A 20,536-nucleotide genomic window follows, 5' to 3' on the forward strand; every position below is an offset into this window, starting at 1 on the left:
ACTTCTGCCGGTCAGCGCTCCCCCCGCCCGGGGCGGGACACCCCCGCAGACTTGAGTTAACGGGCTGTGCCGGTCGCGGCGCTGGGGGGTTCTGCTCCCTTGCTCCCCGGGCCGTGCTAATTGACCTAGCATCGACTCCCCTTCCTTAATTTTTTTTTTTTTTTATTTGTGTCTTTCCCTTTTTCTTTAATGCCATTTACTCCCGCGGCGCAGCGCACAAGGAGCCCTCCCGTGCGGTACCATCCTGGAGCCCGCCCAGGTAACCGGGACGGAGCGAGCGATCTAGAGAGCGAGGGAGGCAGAGCGTGAGCGCGCGGCCCGTTTGTGAGCTACCTGTTGGGGAGTCGGAGGGGGCAGGGGGCAGGCACCCCAGGCAGGGCCGCCGGCCCCCGGTGCCTTCCGCTTCTGCCCTCCCGGGCCGCTTCGGGGTTAGTTTCCCTGTGCTGGGACTGAGGGGCTGGGGTAGGGCAGGCGGAGGGACGAGAGCTGAGCGCGCGGAGCCCTGCGAGGGCGCGGGTTGCCGGAGCGGCGGCTGCCCAGCCCGGGCGGGTTTCCGTACTTGGCTGGGGAGGGGAGAGGGGAGGAGGAGCGGGAGGAGGGCGCTCCGCGGGGCCGACGCAGAGGGGGGAGTAGAGGCTGAGAAAGGGGCCCGAGCGTCTGCCGCTCGCTGGTGGACGCGCGGATCCTCAGGATGCGTCCCCCTCTCGGAGAGTTGTGCCTTGTTCCGGAGGCGGTGACAGATTTGCGTGGCGGGCTTCTGGTTTTCTTGCCACCCCCCCACCCCCAAAATCCACTCCGAGAAAACACATGTTGTAGCTGTAGATAACTGTGCGTAGGACACTAAGGCAAAAAGGGCAGGGGAGAGAGAGACAGACAACGCAACCTTTGACAACAGAAAGCTGTTATCGCCATCCTAAGTATTCGTCCGGAAATCTGTCCGCCCTCTCGGCCCACCTTATTCCTCCTCCTCCGCCTCCCCGTATAGATATTCTAATCTATGTAACTGGGAATGATATGAAAAAGAAGTCAGGTGGCTTAGAGAATGAATTTGTAAGTCTCCGTGAAGTTTGAGGTAGGTATTTCATTGAAGTTTGCGCAACTGTGTGATAGAGGAAGCTTCTGTGCGTGCGTGTGTAGTTCTCTCTCCCTCCCTCTCCCTCTCTCTCTCTCTCTTTCTGTGTAAGCAAATGCGTGTGTGCTCTGAGGGTTCGGATGGGACCGCTGGGTGGTAATGCCCTCTATGCCCACAAGAGGGCAGCATCCTGAGGGCTTTGTGAGCGCTGTTATTTCTCGTTATCGCTGCAGTCTTGGGTTTAAAGAAAGTTATACCGAAACTTTCAAACTGATATCACATCTTACTTCATGATATTAAAAAAAGAAAGACAGAAAGACAGAAAGAGAGGCACAAAGAAAGAAAGAAGTAAGGAAGGAAAAAAGGGAGAAGTGAAGAAAGAAGAGAGAGAGAGAGAAAAAAAAGAGAAAAGCAGGCGATCAGCCTACCCCGGGAGAGTCCTAGTCACACCAAGACTAGGGGGAGGGCTGTTTTAATTGTGGGTTTGGCCGACTGACGACTGGAGTGCCCTCCTCGGCTGTCTTAGTTGTAGCCGGAGGTCATGTAAATCGACCTTAAAAGAATGCATAAGCCATAAATTAAAATAAACCCTCACCCAAGGGCTGATCCATAAGTAGACAATATCCAACCTGGACAAAACGAGCTTTCCTTTACGAGCCGACTTAAACCGCATCCCCCCAAAGAATAGAGACTAAATGCAAAGTAAGTTTCCCAGCGAATATTTTGTTTTCTTGAAAAGTGTTGTGTTGATTCGCCGTGTGACTGACTGCGACGCCGGAGCGCTTCAGTGTTAGCTAGGCTCGGTCGGGGTGCGGGAGGTCGGGAGGACCAGCTGGGTCTCTGGGTTTCTTAACGCTCCCCCCACCCTACCCCACCCCCATTTTGATTTGGAAACTTTGGCTATTTGTGGGGTTGACGCTGGCCGAGGGCGGGCGAGAGTCGAGGATCTCTGCTGCACTCTCCTACCGGGTGAAGTTTAGCGCGAGGAGTTCATAAAGAAAACCCGGGTCGCTAGAAAACCCGGCCGCTCCCTTCTCCCACCCTCACCCCACCGCCGCTCCGCGGCAACTTTGTCGGGACCCTGCGCGAGTCGCCTCCAGTTCCCTCCGCTCTCGCCCTCCCTCCCCCTCCCCCATTTTTGGACGCGACTTTTTATGATCTTTTTAGGAATAAACAAACCGAACTCCAAGACAATCCGAAACCCAAGTGCTAATCTGTGGTCCTCTTTGCTCGGGACGCTAGGGCAGTGGTGCTGGGCCGGCGGGGGCGTGTGTGAGGGGCCGCCCAGCCCTGCCTGGTGCGGGCTCGGCCTGGGAGTCCCCGGGCCCGGCGCACGGTCGCCGGTGCGTATCTTCCCCGCCCCGCGCTCTCCCACCCCGCGGCCCTGAGCTCCGCCGGCGCCCGCCGGCGCCCTCCGTCCTCCTCGGCGCCCTGCCCGGGCCCTGCCGCCCGCAGTCCTCTCCGCGGACCGGCCGAGATCCGCAGCTCTGAGGCTTGGCCCAGGCCGGGGGGCGGTGCTGCCACCCGTCCGGGGTCCAGCCGGTGCCTGGTTGCTCCCGGGGGAGCTACTTTCTTCCTTCTCCCTTAAAGGGCCCGTCAGAGAAGGAAAGGGGCTTGTGCAAAGGCTGCTGGGCTTGTGCTCCGGCTCCAGGAGGAGCGGCCCGCGGCTGCGGAGGCTAGATTAGCTCCGTTTCCCGGGCGCTCTGCGGAGCTTTCAGATAAAAAGAGAATTGGTGTGTTCCGAGCAGATAAAAGGTGGTTGTTGCCTGCGTGTTTTGAGTTTTATTTAAGCTCTCTTAGGCTGACCAAGTTTGAAAAGGTTTGTATGAATTACCAGATATTGAATGCTGCCCCTATTTGGGGACTAAAAATAAGTCTTCGACTGTGCTGGCGGGGCTGGGCTGTTAGCGAGATGGGCTGTCCCCGGCTGCTTCTGTGTGTGTGACCTCCTCCCAGGGCCGTGCTTGAAGTTTAGGTCTCGAGATGGCCCGAAGCCGTGGCTGCGGCGAACTGGGCTGGGCTCGGGACCTCCCGCTGCACTGTCAATGGGGCGCTCGGATGACGTCCCTGTCCGGGGCGCTGGACCCCGGCGCGCACTCCGCGGCCAGGCTTTTGGCCCTGGTGGGGTGGCCCAGACAACAGCCCAGTGGAGTCGGGATGCGAGAGTGCCCCTCTCCCCCGCCTCCCCAGGGTCTCCTGTCTTCTGCCCTTTATAGTCACATGCCCAGGTTTTCCCCCCCCGGTCCCAAGGAGAACAGATACAGCCCCGCCCAGTCTATTTCTAGGAGGTGGGTTTGGTGAATAAAAAGGTCAAGTGCTCGGGTCCGCAAGCTGGTCCATGGAGAGGGGGGACAGGACGGACACCTGGCAAGGACCGCCCCGCCTGTCCCCCCCACCCTGGCTGGTCCGCCCGCCCACAGCTGGCCTACCCAGGCCACATTCTTGCACTAAGTGCGAGAGGCTGTGGGAAAAGCAATCCTGAACGGGCCAAGAGCCGGCGAAGCTGATCCCGCGATGGCATTTTGTTTTGAACAGTTGCTGGGGTTGACGTTTCCTCATAAGGTAAGGTGTCACTGGACGGTCGGCTGCCCAAATGCCACATGTATAATTAGCTTGCCCACTCAGCACCTCATCCCCGAGGCCCATAGGCACGGGCTTGGCGGACATGGTCCACTCAAATCTGTTCCGGGCTACAGAATTCCCGAGGGAAGGCCGAACCTACCAGGACAGCCCTGGAAGGACCTGGTACCAGGGAAGACTGACAGTGTAGTCTTGTCTTTGATTTCTCTCCTCTCTCTTTTTCTCCTCCATCTCTTCCTGTTTCCTCTCTTTATTTTTTGGCTGAGGGGGAACTGCTGGTTAGAGGGGTAAATGGGACACCAGCAGCAGGCTACAGACTGAATGAGGAAAGGGGATGCAGAGTAAAATCTGGCAGTATACGTCTTTTCCATAACCCTTCCATGGGGGAGGTCTGCTAGTGCCCCTCTATCTGCACTAATCCAGTAGGACCAGCCCAGGCTTGACATTGTACCTTGGCTTGGGTAGGGGCTTTAGGCTTCTAGTTTGGACTGTTCACCTGTCTGTGTGCTCCCTCCTACTCCCACGCTAGAGGTCTGAGAGTTTCTATGCCCTGATTGCAGTTTCTATTTTCCCCCTTCAGGCCTAGCCGCTTGGGGCTGCTAGTGTTCACTGTGGGGCAAGCCTGGAAAGATCTGCAGACTCTTCCTGTATCACTCTTGTTCAGCCTGGGGTTCTTAGGAGCCTTGTTTTCTCTGTACCCAGAATGGTGCTTGCACTTCCTACCTAGCTTCTCAGACCCCAGCCTCAGGTCAGCTTTAGCCTGCACTCTCTGGTGGAGACCAGATTTCTATAGCCATGAACATGACCTTCCCTCTTTCACCCTGTGCAGTTACCGTGGAATTCAACACTCAGCATTAGGTACTTTCATCAGTCTCCTTCCTCCCCTTATTCCTAGGCCACTCAGTTATGTCTGATACCTATTCTCTTTATTTTAAAACAAACAAGCAAACATCCTAAGCCTTCCACAAGTTTAGTGGGATAGTGTTAGCTTTTCTATGGCAGCAAGAGTGCACCTGTCTGTGGGAGATGGAGGACACAGTTTATTTAGTTGCATTTGCTTTTTATTGAACCAGTGAAGTATTTAATTTTCTTTTAGTAGAGGGAAACTTATGACTGAATTTTTAAAAACTCTACCAGATCATAAATGAATTATCTATGCACTATTGAGAATATCTTCCTGAATACACACATGTGAGCACATGGATAGTAGGCCAAATGACATGTAGATTTTTTTCTCCTACATTTTTGAAAACCTTATAAATAAAGAATAAATATAAAAATAAATAAAAAATAAATAGAATATTCCTATTCTAAAACAACAACAAGAACAACAATGAACAACCAAAAAAAAAAAAAAATCCTTCAGACTCTGAAAGCAAGCAAGTATGCAGCACACAATTAGATCTAGTTTATGACCAAAGGCAATAAGAAACCAGGATCTAGACAAGATATAGGTCATTAATTCCTTAGGCAAACTGACATCCCCTGTCACTTTTTCCATGTACCACCAGCACCCCCTTTCTTCTCTGCTCTCCCACCATGTTCCTTTACTTTTAGTGACAAAACTCCATAGTTTTTTATTTATCATTTATGCTGTTTATTGTTGTTCTTAGTTTTTGTTTTGGAAGCAATGAAAAGGAACTTTCTCAGAGTCTATATATTTTTTAAAAAGCAGAAATATTTATAAGTTTATTATTATGGAACATGATACAAACTCCTACAATAGTACATTGTGTAACTACAACACTCAACATTATACTATAAAGATAAGTGTTAAATATATTAAATAATAATAAATTATATATACTATATATTATATATAATATATCATATATATTATATTAAATAATAAAGCAGTATGAATATCTATACCTTCAGCTATTTCTATTCTATAATGAATTCACTAACTGAATACCTAGAAGAGGTGACATTCAGTAGGAATATTATACTGTCTATTGGATATTTTTTCTTTAGTAGCAGAAAGTAACAGATTTTTTTTTTTTTTTTTAGTAAGGGAAAAGCATACATTGAAAATATGTTAACATACTTAGCAAATCTTTCTTTTATAGGGTCTTAAAGTATATTACTTTAAATACATATATGATATTTTTGGTGTCATTATTGAGATTTTATGTCTGTTTCTATTTGACTTTTAGGAATTATTGGGTGGTGGCCCCTGATGAAATTGCTACACATCTTATATTGAAGAAATTAGTGATGTTTTAAATAATTCACTTTCAATTAGTATAATAGGTACTGGAATAAATGAATTTTCCTTTTAACAAGGTTTAATATACATTGGCTTTAACCCTTTCAGTATTTCCTGTACTTTTCAGTTTTGTTAGATTATATATCTAAGTTTGAAATAATTCTCTTGTGAGACAACTCATACACACTTTTTCACTATGTACAAACAGCATTATATAAAAGAGTAGTATGGTACAACTAAAACTTTGATCTAAGAGCTATTTGTTTAAATATAGTTTAGGGGTGCATATATATCAATTGATGTTTTTGAAGTCAAGTGAAACATTCCATCCAGCTAATGTGTCTGAGAGTACCATATCAGGCACAGACAGGTACTAGAAATGATAAAACACAGATAACATACAGCAAGATGATTCGCAGATGGGACGTATTATCTGCTGTCATGAAGTTAGATGGGTCATATTCCTGTTTTTTTTAAATAAAATTAATCTGGGTTATTTCAGAATTATCAAGTTATGGGGGTATGTGAGAACAGATTTTATTATAGAAATCTGCTAATAAGTGAACAAATATTCATTGCCTTTTAGAGGAAGAAATGGACTGTCTTTGCATTTGAATTGCTTATTGTTTAAGAAATATGGCTTTCTCCTATTATTTTTTTCCTAAAAAAAGAAAATAGTATATTGACCATTCTATGTTTTCATCCTAACTCCACATTTTCTACTGATTAAATTATATTCTGAATCTCAACATACTCAAGTTAAAAAAAAAAAAGCTGGCACTCTGGTATAGCCTATGAAAAGCAATTTTTATTAGATGTAAGTGCATTTTAAATATACAGCATATCCTTTTTGCCTGATATTTTTCAACTGTGATCTGAGAACTAATTGTTTTGGTAAGAGTTATATCAGGAACTTTCATCATCCTCTCATTATATATTCTTTATCCATTTATAGGAAGGGTGTTTTTATTTTCCTTGTTCTGTGGAAGAGGGTAAAAGCTTTTTAGGTAATTATTTTGATTAGATATTTAGTCAAAGTGGAAATAATTTTAAATTTGTGTTATGGCTTTTTATAGAGCTTTCAAGTTTTAAGTATCCATTGTCATAATTTGGATAAAAATATCAATTGAAGAATGTGGGTAGAGGTTGTAAGATGGAATATCATTTAAATCTACTACAGACTCTCTCACCTCCAAAAAAGGGTACTGGTCTGTTTTTCCTCAAATCTGTGGTAGTCTCAAAGAAGGGAACATGAAATCCTAAAACCTCAGAGAAGCAGTATCAATTCAGTTCTTAACTGTAAATCCTTCATATCGTTGCTCAAAATATCCAACTTTACACCAATATTAGCCATTCTTTTTATAGTGACACCATGCTTAGTAAAAAACTTCTAAGCACTGAGGTCAGGTGTTGAGATTGGATTCTAGTTTATTTTTTATGAATCAGATAAAGATTTCTGTGCATGAGACCATATGTGAAGATGAGAGAACAAGAACATTTCCATATCAAAGGCAATATATCTGAGGCTGCATAGTAATTAAAATGCAGTGGTTTGGACTCTGTGCACTAGCACTTAAGCAGAGCATTGCCGGGACCTTGTGCATCATGCAGGCGGTTGCCTCTTGCATACTTCTTGAAATACACTTATAATTTTGTACAAACATTTATGCCAGTCCACACTTTTCTGTAGATAATTTGTATTTCATCCAAACCATTCAAAGTAGAAGTTATTTTTTGAGCTACCCCCTCATTATGGCTTTTGTGCATCAACTATTTTTATTCTAGTTGTTTGTATTTCCTTTTACCAGAATGATGCCTTGTTTATATTCAGAATCTCTTCTTGCTCCTTTAAGACCCCTTATCTATTACTCATATTTTACTATTCACTCAAAAAACTTTCATCTTTAGGAATGATGTGAATTATTTTCTGAGGTTAATTGTAGATGCTGTAATCTATTATAAACTAATAAAATACATTTAAAAATCAAATGTCCAGTTATTTCTACTTTATAATACTGATATGTTTAGTAATCCTCCCTAACCTGCACAGTATATAATATTGGAAAAAACTCCTTTTCAAAATGTTTAAAGAATTCTGAAATGTTCTTCTTTACCTTTTAATGGTATGAAAATGTGTAGTGGCATTCTCTTTTGTACTACTTCAACTGAAAAACAATCATTTGAAGCTATAGAAATCTTTATATTTATCTAGAGGGTTATCTTTTTGCATTTATAGGGAGTTGTTTGGCTTTATTTATAAAGAACTGGGTTAATATCTTAACCTGTAATTATTTGGGGATTGAATAGTGAAATTAGAAAAATCTAACAATTGGTAGTCCAATGTTGTATATATTTCAGAACATTTTGCATCTTTGGTAACTAGCTTGAATTTGCTACTCTGTAATTTTCTAGATTTTCTATTTCCCTATATTTCTCTACGAACATTCTACTCTGGCACATGTAGCAAGGAATTCACTGGTATATTTTATTTACTAAGCTCCCCTGGTTTATAAAGCTTTTTAAAATTTTCTTTGGATTGAAGCACCTTGTATTGAAGGAGCCTAATGTGATATTGTGAAATTCTTTAAGAGTTTTTGTATTTTAAACTATTTTGAATCAAAATTACTTAAGTATGTTGATTTGGCGCTTTTTGATGCTGACCTGTATAAATAAGCTTAATAAATATAAGGTAAATTCAAAGTGCATTATGTGATATGCGTATTAGCATCTATGCAAATATTCTATATTCTCTCATTTCAAGTTCTCCCTTGATCTCTTTCTTCTCTAAAAATCTCACAAGATAACCCTTTACATGATCTTTTATCCCTACTGCCTTCAATAATTTGTTGTTTCTAGGCATCTTAAAGAGATGAATTGAATTGTCTATCTTTAATATATCCATTCAAATGCAAAAAGGGACTTTAGTGCTATTTGTGATTTTGACTTCACCGAGCACAATCTCTTCTCTTCTTTGAAAAGTAGTTCTTTAAAGGTAGACAAAGAAAATTAAAGATGCTTTACTTTCCACGACTACACAAGCACAATATGTAGAGAAAAGAAAATGTAACAGGTTTTTTCTTTTTCTTTTCTTTTCTTTTCTTTTTAATAAGGAGCATAGATTTCAAATGGAACTCATTCTGAGACATGGTTGCAAATGTTTCCTTTCATACTTTAGAAACAGATCATAGGGTAACATGATTGAGCACTTACTAAATTCTAGGCACCCTGAAGGGCATTTTTGAAGTCACAAGTCTATTTTTTAAGGATTTCCCTTTCTATTAAAGATTTTTGATATTTGGTAGGTGGGGAAATTTAGCTGCAGTTGTCATGGTGCTAAGCAAGTCATTGGTAGAACTGGAGAAGAATGCTCCTGACTAAGAGAGAATAATTTATCACTCTTTCTTGGGAAAGAATATCAAAGACCAGCAGTGTTGTTATTTTCTCAGAAATAATCTCCAGCTATCTCCATGGGCATTGAACCTCTTCTACTTAGAAGTCAGCCACCCAGTTCACCCCCAATATATCCATGGTGTAATCCCTAACCCTCCATTTCTTATCTCTATAATGGGAGTAATAATAATATCTACATCATAGGATTATTGTGAGGTTTAAATGAGATAAATGAATGTAAAGCGCTAAGCTCAGGGCTTGGTATAAAATAAATATTTAATACCTGTTGAAATTACTGTTGAAGTGGTACTGTGCTTATCATTATACAGATCTGGCTTCCCATTTCAGCTTCCCCACATACTTGCTATGAAATCTTTGGTGAATTACATAGTCTGTTTCTTTTACTCTTATATGAAATACAGACAATATGTGTTCCTTCCTTTCTTTCCTAGAAAGGAAAATTCATTAGTAACCTGGCAGACTTGGGATAAATGCAGAGTTTGGATGTCCAGCTCTCAAATTTGAGAAAATCCCAATTCTAAGGACTCTAAGAGATTTTGAAATGTCATTTCATCTGTCATCCTGCATCCTCCAAGGGTGTATCGATCACCCTTTCTCCATTCTAATCAGTTAAGAAGCTCTCTTTATTTTGAAAGCCTGCAAAGAACGAGATTTTATAATCTCCTTTGTTTATGTACTTCAGTGATTAACACCAGGAAGTTCTTTGTGTCAAATATACACATCTTAATCTGATTTCTTTTGGTTTCATTTAAAGAAAAAATGGAAACCTATATTCTTCATTTGAATGATAGACCTGCATGTGAGAAAACCAATATTAAACTTTTAATTTTTATTTCTTGAATCTTTCCTTTGGAGTCTTATTTCCTAAACTAATTGTATGACCTTGGAAAAGATATGCAACCTCTTTAAGTCTTGATTTCCTAGTTTTTAAAATGGGATTGTGATAGAATTTACCAGATGATAAGGATGTTGGGAAGATTCAGTTTGAAGATACTGTGCACAGAAGTTCATAGAACAGTTCTGGACAATGGTATTAGGGTTACTTGACAATAATTATGTGATCAGTAGAACTTTGTCATGAGAAGGCTAATTTTTAATTCTCTTACATTTTATAGAAGCACAGTTTTCAAAGTGCTTTCAGATTCATTGCCTCATTCAATAAAAGGTATGCAGGGTAGATAACCTTACCAGTCACACTGTCTAACTTCCTACCTGATATGAATAAATGTTTCAGTTGGGTTTTGCTTCAGGGTATTATTCACTATAAACAAAGCTTGTGTGTCATAAATTAGGGCTGGCTTTTTGGCCCTCCTTTTTTTTTTTTTTCCTAGTCTCTTCTATATAATGTCAATGTTCATTTATTTTATCTTCATACTTATTTCCAGAGCCAAACCAATGCTGCATTTCCCATATACCAATGTATAAATGAATAATATTTTGCTGATCAGAAACATTAAATATCAGTTATATATCCTGATTAGTAAAAATTAGAAAATGATTTACATAGTAAGTGTGGCTAGTTTTCTAGGCAATTCTCTCTCAAAATATGGGGTTCAGCAGGGAGGATTAATGAAAGGATCCTTGGCTGGGAAAAGGTGGGAACCACTTGATTACGTGATTTCAAAGATGAAAATGCAAGGAGGAGGTATGAATATAGGTAATTCTATGCAGTGTGCTGGTTGTTATAATGGAGATAGGTATAAGAGCAGAAGTACCTATGTAAAGGAAAGCTTCTAGTAGGAGGTGGCCCTTGAGCTGTGACTTAAAGGATGATTAAGAATAGGTTATTTGACGTATGTGGGAATAAAGTCATTGGACATATGGGAAACATTTGATACCATTATTGATTATTCTGTAGTTCTGACACTGGAAAGTCTTATATTTGTGTCTTTGTGACTTCTAGAAAGGCCACGTCTGATCATGAATGTGATGTAGCCATAAGCTAGCAGCTTAACTGCTACACTTCTCTTTCTTAGCTCAGTTTTGTGGTCAGGGACATTATGAGTACATTTTAAGGTACAGAGGAATTTTTCATATTACTCCTTTTCTTCAAATACTTCAACTAAGTATTGAAATTAAAGTAAGTTGCTTATTAATATATGAATAGGTGATCAGTACTATGAGTTAATAAAATCTTGTATCTTGCACTATAAAAAACTTTTTTTTTTTTTTTTCAGTTGGCAAGCATGGTCTTAGAAAAAGGCCAATATCTGGAAATTTTTAGATCTGTGTGTTATTTCTGAGTTTCTTTTATTTGTTACAGGTCTTTGGGCCTCACATTTGTAATTAAGTTTTTCTAACTATAGAGTTGGCATGTTCCTAACTTCTTTTTTATTGAGGGATAATATGAACATAAAATCATCCTTAGAGTGATTCAAAATTTTTGGATGACATAGAAATTATTATTTCACAATGATGGTAATGAAACAGTAGCAAGAGCAGTAGTAACAGCAACTGCCCCTCTCTACTTTTGATCACTCTCAAAGAGGGATGCTAAATCCACCCTCTTCAGTTTTGTAATCTGGGATCTTATGTTTTGCAATGACTTTTTGAATACCTTTTCTCTGAGCCCACAAGCCTTCTTTGCTGGTTTTGGCTTGGAAGTTTTCTGGTGTTTAATGACTTGTTCTTCAAATTAAACACACGTATTGAGATTTGCAGCTTATATGACTGTGACATAATCACTTTCTGAAAAGGGCTTGGTGGTCACATAGGCTGGAGAAGTTATGGCTCTGGTTTCTAATGGCCTAACCTATAATTTTCCTTACCACTGTTTTTGCATGGTGGACAGTTGCAGTGTTGATCCATGACATGAAAAATATGATGAAATCTCTCCATTAAAAAGAAAGGCTCTGAGGCTAAGGATGAAAAAAAAAAAGATACAAAAGTTCCATAGAACAGTTTAAAAACATCCTGTTAGTCATATTAAATCAGTTATGATGCTTTTAAGAACTTCCCTTTAGAACTTTCAGTTGAGTTCTTTAATAAGAAGCAACTCCCCCCCCAAAAGAAGATAAAAATTGAAATCATAAAGCAACTAAACAAAGCTTAACTAACTTGGAACACAGCATATTAGTTAACCAAGTCTCAGGAACGTTTATTACTCTTGAGTCTGAAGATCCAAATAGACACTGGAGGAAAATTGGACTTTTAAAAATTTCTTAGCTGTTGTTCTTTCCCACTATAAAGATCACATTGAAAATAGATATACTGAAGTTTAAAGAAGAATTTAAATATTGAAACAATTAAAATTGTAATATTTATTTTTATTTTTAATATAATATTCTAAAACATTAAAAGAAAAGTTCAGCTTTTCTTAGGTTAGACTCCTTAAACTTTTGCAGACAACAGTTCCAGAGAAGGCCTCCACTTGTACTTTTGTATAGGTTTGTGTGATTTACAGGTATGCTAATGTAGGGTCATGTACACTGAATTTAAATTGTATAGCATTTTGTAAGAGGCTTATTTTCTCTGAGGTGAATATATATAACAACCTAAATTGGGTGGGACTAGTGAACTTGGGTACTCTTAATTCTTATTTATGGCATGGCAGGGAAAGAATGAAAAATAGCTCAGCTTTTAATTATGACACCTTGGGACCTTTTCCAAAGAGCTCATCATAATTAGCCATGTCTTAGTTGTGTAGTTTTGTGTTTAATTTCTTCGTTATGTCCACATGGAAAACTCATTAAAGTTACCAAGAGCTATTTGAATAAAGTATATGGAAAAGTATACCCCCTATATTGTATGCTAATGTTTTCTTCTGAATTTTCTTAGCACCACTTTTACATCTTTGGGTTATTTTCTTCTTCCTTTTTGATGTACATGTACACTAGTTTCTGTGATTAATATGCCAAATAAATAGGACATTTGAATCAATGTCCTTTAAATTTTATTTAGGCTATGGTTATATATTCTTTGGGTTTGCTTACTTAACAAATTTACATCTGATATAATATAAAAACACAAATATAATTTTATTAAATTTAGTAAGGGGGCATTAAATTATTTGATCATCCTAAATTGTCTCAAAGCCTCCACTAAATAAGTTAAATAAGTATATTGCTAATGCATCTTAAAAGTAAATATGTTTGATTATTAACATAATATTTATTTGAATATCTTCCCTGCTTGATTATGGTGAATGTAGCATTTTCAGTAGCTGAGGTGAAAGGAGCAGAATTTAGGATGCTTAAAGAGAGAAGGAAATAGAGATCTTAAGTGGTTTGGATAGCCCAAGGGTAACCTGAGAGTATTGTTGCTAAGGGTGAGGCTGGAAGAATTCCTCTGGCAAGATAATTTTAAGGCTTATTTGGGAGAACTTCTGACTATAATAGAGTTCTGTAATAGGATAGAATAGAAAAGTTTCAAACTTTTTGGATAGAGCAGACGATCAGCAAAATGTTTATGAGAATGCACCCTAATACATGTGCATATTTATTTAAAATTATATACATGTGCTAGTGTGCTAATGTATGCTATAAAACATTCATAAGTTGATATTAAAAAGAGATACAGATAAAATAAATAATATTTTAAAACTAACCGTGGTTCCACCAAACCCTATAATTTAACATTCTTTGTTATTTTAAAAAGTCAGTTTAACACTTCGTGATGAAATGATGTATAAGCTTGGTTCTAAGTTCAGTTTACTTTACTACATGGTTTTAATGCTGTCATAGCTGAAAATTATACCTCAAAAAGAAAAATAGAGCCAAACGGAAGAAGTACATCATTATTTGCACTTACTAAATTGTGTTACTAATTTATTAATCCTATACACAAAATACACAAAAATATGTTAAAATCTTCCCTGATGGCAATCAGTTGTTTTTGGCAATGAAGTTGAAGATATAGCATTTTAATATTTTTAATAAATGGACTCAAAACCCATTGAAACTCTTCGGAACATCATTAAACAGGTTGGAATATTCTGTTGCCAATTTTAAAATTGAAAACAGATGAGAGTTTTTGTAGTTGATAGACATAGAATTTTTGGTAACAAAATCACACTATGATGGAATCGTTTCCAAACATATGTTTTCAAAATAACTTTTCATAGCACAAATCTGTTTTGAAAAGCATTTACTTTCTCATTTGATAAAATGTCACCTTTACTTTGAAGGGACAGATTAAGTTTGTATGATGGTTTGTATGTATGTATCTAGTTAGCTAGCTAGTTAGCTACTTGGTAACACACACTTACAGCTCCTTGCCTCACATAAAAGGTCAGCACATTTGATACACTAGGTTTGTTGTTGTTGTTGTTGTTGTTGTTCCTACTCCTTAAGTTTGGAAACTTTTCCATGAGATAAGCAGTGGAACCTCTGGGTAGTGCAAATAATCCTCATGGTTACTTCCCATTTCATTTCAAAGCATTGTAAAGCTTTTACTATGGTTTACAGGTTTTATTTTAAAAAGTAATTGCATCATCATTGCAGTACTTGGCTTCAACATTGTGTTCCAATTGCTTGGCTATGAACGATGTAGTTAGTGAAGTCCACTGTGCTATCTCTGTCATCTTATGCCTATTTCGTCCCCCCTTTAGTCCAGCTTGGGTAACCATTTCACCAGTGGTTACACTTAACCAGTCTTCCCTAAAAATTATTTTTATTTAGAAAAGTAACACTGTTGAGATTATGTCTTCTTTGGTACTTATTATAGTGGCTCACTCAGAAGTAGCACTTTGCCTATCAAATATCATAAATTGAGGCATGTTAAGAATATATACATTTATTTATCTGAAAAAGAGGCATCCTACATGACGTAAGTTTCTTTTTCAGATCTTCAGCTATGTTTTCTATGCAACTTCCGATGCTGTGGCAGTACTCACCGTACAACCTCAGAGGACATTATTCACATGTCATTCTAGGTAAATGGTTACCCAGAGCTGTGCACTGCGACAGCTCTGATTTTTAGCAAGGGAGTTTATTTAAATTTGTTGCCATCTTGTTTTCTGTGTTTTATTTTAGCCATTTTAATAGCAAGAAGAACGAGGGCTTTTCTAATAGTGTGGCTTTTTGTCTTTTCTAACTAAGGAAATTTAGAAGAGGTTTCTAAGCATTTAACATTCAGTTTTGTGAAATTTTGCAAAATAAAGGATTGAATATTGTATGATTTTGAACATTATTGGAAAAATTGCAGCCATTATAAAAATTTATATCTATATGCTTAGTTTTTAAATGTCTTACTGATTGCAATGGCTTCATATTCTTATTATTTAATATGTCAAAGTACAACAGGATAAAGTACACTGTTAGTGATGCTAGATATCCTGTAATGTGGCCCCTAAAGGGCTGCTACTACAGTACAAGTGCTAGTTGAGTCTTAGTATTACTGTCATGAAGGCCTATATTATTCATATTATCCTCAAACTATAGTCTCTTTGGAAGGATCTTTTTAAACCACTTGAACATTTGTTGAAGGTTACTTTAGTTAAAAACTAGATATTATTATCCATTATCACTCCCCTCTCTTTCCTCTGCTACAGGATGTGACACATTAATGTCTGACATATAGACCCAGAGTGTTACTTTGTATTTAAATTTAAGTAAGGATTAATTTTTCTTACTTTTAAAAAAGTACATATCCGTAAATTTATAGTGTACTCTTGGGATGTGTGAGTTCACTTTGGACCCCAGTGAAATAGAAAAGTAAATAGGAGAGACGGGAATGGGTATGATAAGTCAAAGAGGAAAAGCATGGTTTCCAGAGAACACTCTCCTGGGACAGGATCCCTGTGAAGAATGTAGCCAACCATTGGAAACCTAAGACAGGGAGTGAGGCTACAGATTTATCAGCATTTGAGGTTCAGAAAACAGTAGTGTGGCATTTTCACAGGACTCTAATATGAGAGAGGGACAGACTTAAGCCATCCCTTAACATTTTTTGTATTTAAATTCAATTTAACATACTGTATTATTAGTTTCACAGGTAGAATTTAGTGATTCATCAGTTGCATACAACACCCAGTTCTCATTACTTCAAGTGCCCTCCTTATTGCCCATGACCCAGTTACCCCACCCCCCCCACCTCCCCTCCAGCAACCCTCAGTTTGTTTCCTATAGTTAAGAGTCTCTTATGGTTTGTCTCCCTCTCTGTTTTTGTCTTATTTTATTTTTCCTTCCCTTCCTTTATGTTCATCTGTTTCTTAAATTCCATGTAAGAGTGAAATCATATGGTATTTGTCTTTCTCTGACTGACTTATTTCACTTAGCTTAATACCCTCTAGTTCTATCCCCATCATTGCAAATGGCAAGATTTCATTCCTTTTGTTGGCTGAATAATATTCCATTGTATACCATATCTTCTTTATCTATTCATCTGTCAATGGACATCTGGGCTCTTTCCATATTTTGACTTAAGCCATCCTTTATTCTTCAAAGCAAAGCAATTTGAGTCATTTGTTAGCGCGAAGGGGTCAGTGAGATTCCATAGTTAAGTGTGTTTATCATGTTGCAAGAGAAGAGAACCAAGTGGAGAGTCACTATTTCCCCAAATGCCTGAAGCCCTTTGTTGCTTCCTTACTCAGCCTTCCTTGGATTTATGTACAATTAGAGCAGAAGATGGGGAAGGTGAGAAAGGCAGCAATGAGGGATGGCTATAGGCTAGCATTGTTTTTGGCTCTCTCTCATTTTCTCTTTTTCTCTTTCCTCTCACTTGATATACTTGTTGGGCATTGTGGTTTAATAGCAACTCAGTTTGGGAGGTTCAGCTCTGCCAATAAACTTTGGGTGACTTTGGCTAAGTCACTTCTTTCTAGGAATTATTTTCTTCATGGGTAGAATGGGAAGTTTGATGATCTCCAAAGAGATTTCAGCTCTGACATCCTGTTTATACTGTTCTAGGATAGGGCTCTGGGCTGCCTCTTCCCAAAGAACTTTCAACAAAATTCCCTGTTCTATATCAGTCTCAAGGCACCATGTCCATTCTGCCAACTAAAGTGACAAATGGCTAAGAATTTAACTGAATAAATGAATTTATGCTGGTGGACACATTAGCAAAAACTGTAATATTTCTATCATCTTCTCTCCACTCTCCCAGACAATTTTGATAGAGTGCATTTCCACAGTGTGATCCTAGACAGTGCCCTTGCTTTCTAACCTAAAGCGGCTAATGAGAACTTTTGGAAGGAAGTGTTAGCATCTGAAGGGTTGTGTCTGTGAAGGAGGTTGGGCTGGATGAGATAGGCAGGGCATTGGGACACAGCCATCAATTCATTGCATGTGTTTGGCGAGGCTGGCAGCTGTGGCCAGTGCCAGGTTTTTGAGTATGGTTTCTGTCACCAACAGAGTTGGCTGTCTTTGAAGTCTGTTAGTTAACCTCTTCCAGAATCTTGGAGTACAAGTAGCACGCAAGAGGAGAAGGATAAAGGAATTTCTAGGAATAAGAATACCCCTGCCCCCAATTTTCAGTAAGAACTGAATTCTCCTCTTCCAACAGTTTTTTGAAGCATCTAATACATGAACAGATTTCAGATTTTCCTGTTTTCTTTTCTGTACCTATTCACTGCCATGGATAGAGGCAATACTGAGTAATGAAATAGATGCATATCACCAAACATATATTGGGCAATTGCCATATGCCAGACATATTTTTGGATGTTTTCATAAGATAGAGATAATAGCCTGTATCATAGTTTTTGAGAGGTTTCAATATACAAAGCACAGTTGGAAGAGTGCCTGATTTGTTGTAAGCTCTCATTAAATATTAGTGATTATTATTTTATTATTTCATTTGCAAAACAACTCTAGGAGGTAGATGTAATTATCGTTATTTTATACACAGAGAAAATAAGGTTTGGAGAGAGAAAAGGACTTGCTCAAGGTCACATAGCTATTAAGTGGCAGAAACATAATCTAAACCCAGATGTACTGGCTTGAAGTCCCATAGTATTTCTGCTATATAATACAGCTGTCTGTAATAGGCAAGAAAGTCATGAGATTTCCCACAGATAATCTACAAACTAGATAATCAGGAGCTTGGATAATCAGGATAATCAGGAGCTAAACGTACTCTTATGAGATGTTGAATTTCAGTAGGTTCAGTTTTAAGGCCATCCTTGCTTTGCATGGCCTGATGTTAATTAAAATTTCTGTTATATCAGAACTGTATCCTCTCTTTGCATAGTTCTGATCTCATCTTTACACAGTTCAGATTTCATGGTTTGATCTCAGTTACTATAAAACCTTGCAAAGTGAGAACCTGGCTCCAAACTGCACTAGTTTCAGTTAACATGGTATAGTGCAATGTGAGGACTTCCTATATTTCTATCAGCTTCACATTCACATACAGAAATTCTCAAATTCAAGAGAATTTCTTGAACTGGTCCTTTGGGTTATTAGATGTGTTATTTCCATTTGATGACCCATTATCTTTTGTGTTCTTTTGCTTATAAGGTTCTGTTCCTGCTAAGGGAGAGCACTGTGTTGCATAAATAAGGTCTTTGAAGGTCACTGATGATTGGCTCTTGGCTTATAGGCATACCACCTTTATTGTGTGCAGCAACAGATCTCTCTCTGGACTTAGAAACACTTGTTTTCTTTACCTTTTTTTTTTTTTTTTTAACTTTCCCCACTTTCCATTACATGTTTAAGTTTCTTTCTGAGTTGATATGTTTCTTTCTATCTGTTCTAGCAATGTAAAGGAAGGCCATTGAGGCCAGTTATCTCTCAGTTGGTGTTTTATATATTGCAGTAGACAGTGAGCAGCCATCAGGTAAGAACTGGGTCTATTTACATTTCTTTTTAGATACAGATGTTAAAATTCTTTTTAAGCGCTTAATGATTTCAACCTGAAGACAGATGCATGGGTTGCATAGAATGTCAATTTTAGGGCAAGATAATATTGAAAAATACTAGTGCTTTGAATTTCCTCCTATCCCCCAAATTTAAAACAACTCTCCTCCCTTGAATTTTTATTGTTGTCATCCCTCCTCTCCCACATTTAAGATTATGTTTTTAAAATCTGTTCTTTCTTTGTCAAGCATTCTGAACAGTAGAAATCCTTTACTGACTATAATTTTATTCCTCTTACCTGTACAGTGCTGGAGAATTAGTTTGGGGTAGAGTGAGCTTGACATTGTGACTAAGAGCATACTCCACTAATTTCTAGCAGTGTGAACATAGACCTGTTACTTTAATCTGTAAAATAGTACCCACGTCTTAGTGTTGTTTTAGGAATAAGTGAGTAAATACAAGTGCTTAGAACAGTGCTTGGCACATGGTGGGTGCCATGTAAGCATTATCTGTTTTTTTTTTTTTAAGATTTTAAAAAAAAATTTATTTATTTGACAGAGAGAGACACAGCGAGAGAGGGAACACAAGCAGGGGGAGTGGGAGAGGGAGAAGCAGGCTTCCTGTGGAGCAGGGAGCCCGATTCGGGGCTCGATCCCAGGACCCTGGGATCATGACCTGAGCCGAAGGTAGACGCTTAATGACTGAGCCACCCAGGCGCCCAGCATTATCTATTATTAAAGTGAATGTTTTTAAAAGGAAAATCTGGCCCAAAGTAAAGAATATTCAAAATACTTTATTGAGGGGGTAAAAATGAATACTATTAGAATGTGATGCGAAAGCATCCTGCAGTTTTCCCAACACAGTGACTCTAGAGTACTATTGAGAGGGAATACTATTTTATACTAATAGGTACTTTGAGAATCTCTTCAGCTGCAAATCAACAAATCAATTGGAATGAAAATTCCTTTATTATAAGGTCAATATCATCGTTTTTGAGTTTCATAATTTGTGGAGATGAGGTAATTTGGGTACAGAATGAGTTTGGTTGTATGTTTTCTCAGGTCTAAGTTTGTGGCAATAACCAAAGAAGCAGTGGTGAACTTAAAGAGGTGGCAGGTAGGGGCGCCAAGGTGGTTCAGTTGGTTAAGTGTCTGCCTTCATCTCGGGTCATGATCTCAGGGTCCTGGGATTGAGCCCCCCCCCCCCCCCGCCCCGCATTCCCTGCTCAGCGGGGAGCCTGCTTTTCCCTTCCACTCTCCCTCTGTGCTCTCTCAAATAAATTAATAAAATCTTAAAAAAAAAGAGGTGACAGGTAACAGACAGGGAACTTGACCCAGGAGGCATTCCCCAGGGAGGTCAGGTGCAGCATGGCTTGGTCACTGATTACAGACCTAATCTCTAAGTCCTAGAAAGTACAAGTAGAGGACAGCTGGCTGAGATTGGGATGTGGAGTTGGTAACCTTCTATTGCCATCAAGGCTTTTTTGATGCAGGTTCCTGTGTCTTGTTGACCCAGGAGGCATCCTCC

At 39.2% G+C, this 20,536-nt stretch overlaps 1 protein-coding gene across 9 annotated transcripts in view; it reads left to right on the forward strand.

Annotated features, from left to right (window-relative positions):
* Positions 1 to 1,108: 1,108 nt before the first annotated feature.
* Positions 1,109 to 20,536, forward strand: part of SOX6 (SRY-box transcription factor 6) — a 595,827-nt gene continuing 576,399 nt past the window's right edge. For 5 of the 9 annotated variants that reach the window (XM_032426931.1, XM_032426935.1, XM_032426939.1 and 2 more), the window contains exon 1: positions 2,914 to 3,634. The gene's annotated coding sequence lies outside the window, so the exon portion shown is untranslated. Of the gene's footprint in view, positions 1,775 to 2,913; positions 3,635 to 20,536 lie in introns of those variants that run through there. The other 4 variants (XM_032426940.1, XM_032426941.1, XM_032426936.1 and 1 more) reach the window with 2 other exon arrangements.

Source organism: Phoca vitulina, unplaced genomic scaffold, assembly GCF_004348235.1.
Source record: "Phoca vitulina isolate PV1807 unplaced genomic scaffold, GSC_HSeal_1.0 scaffold36, whole genome shotgun sequence".
Lineage (NCBI taxonomy): Eukaryota > Metazoa > Chordata > Mammalia > Carnivora > Phocidae > Phoca > Phoca vitulina.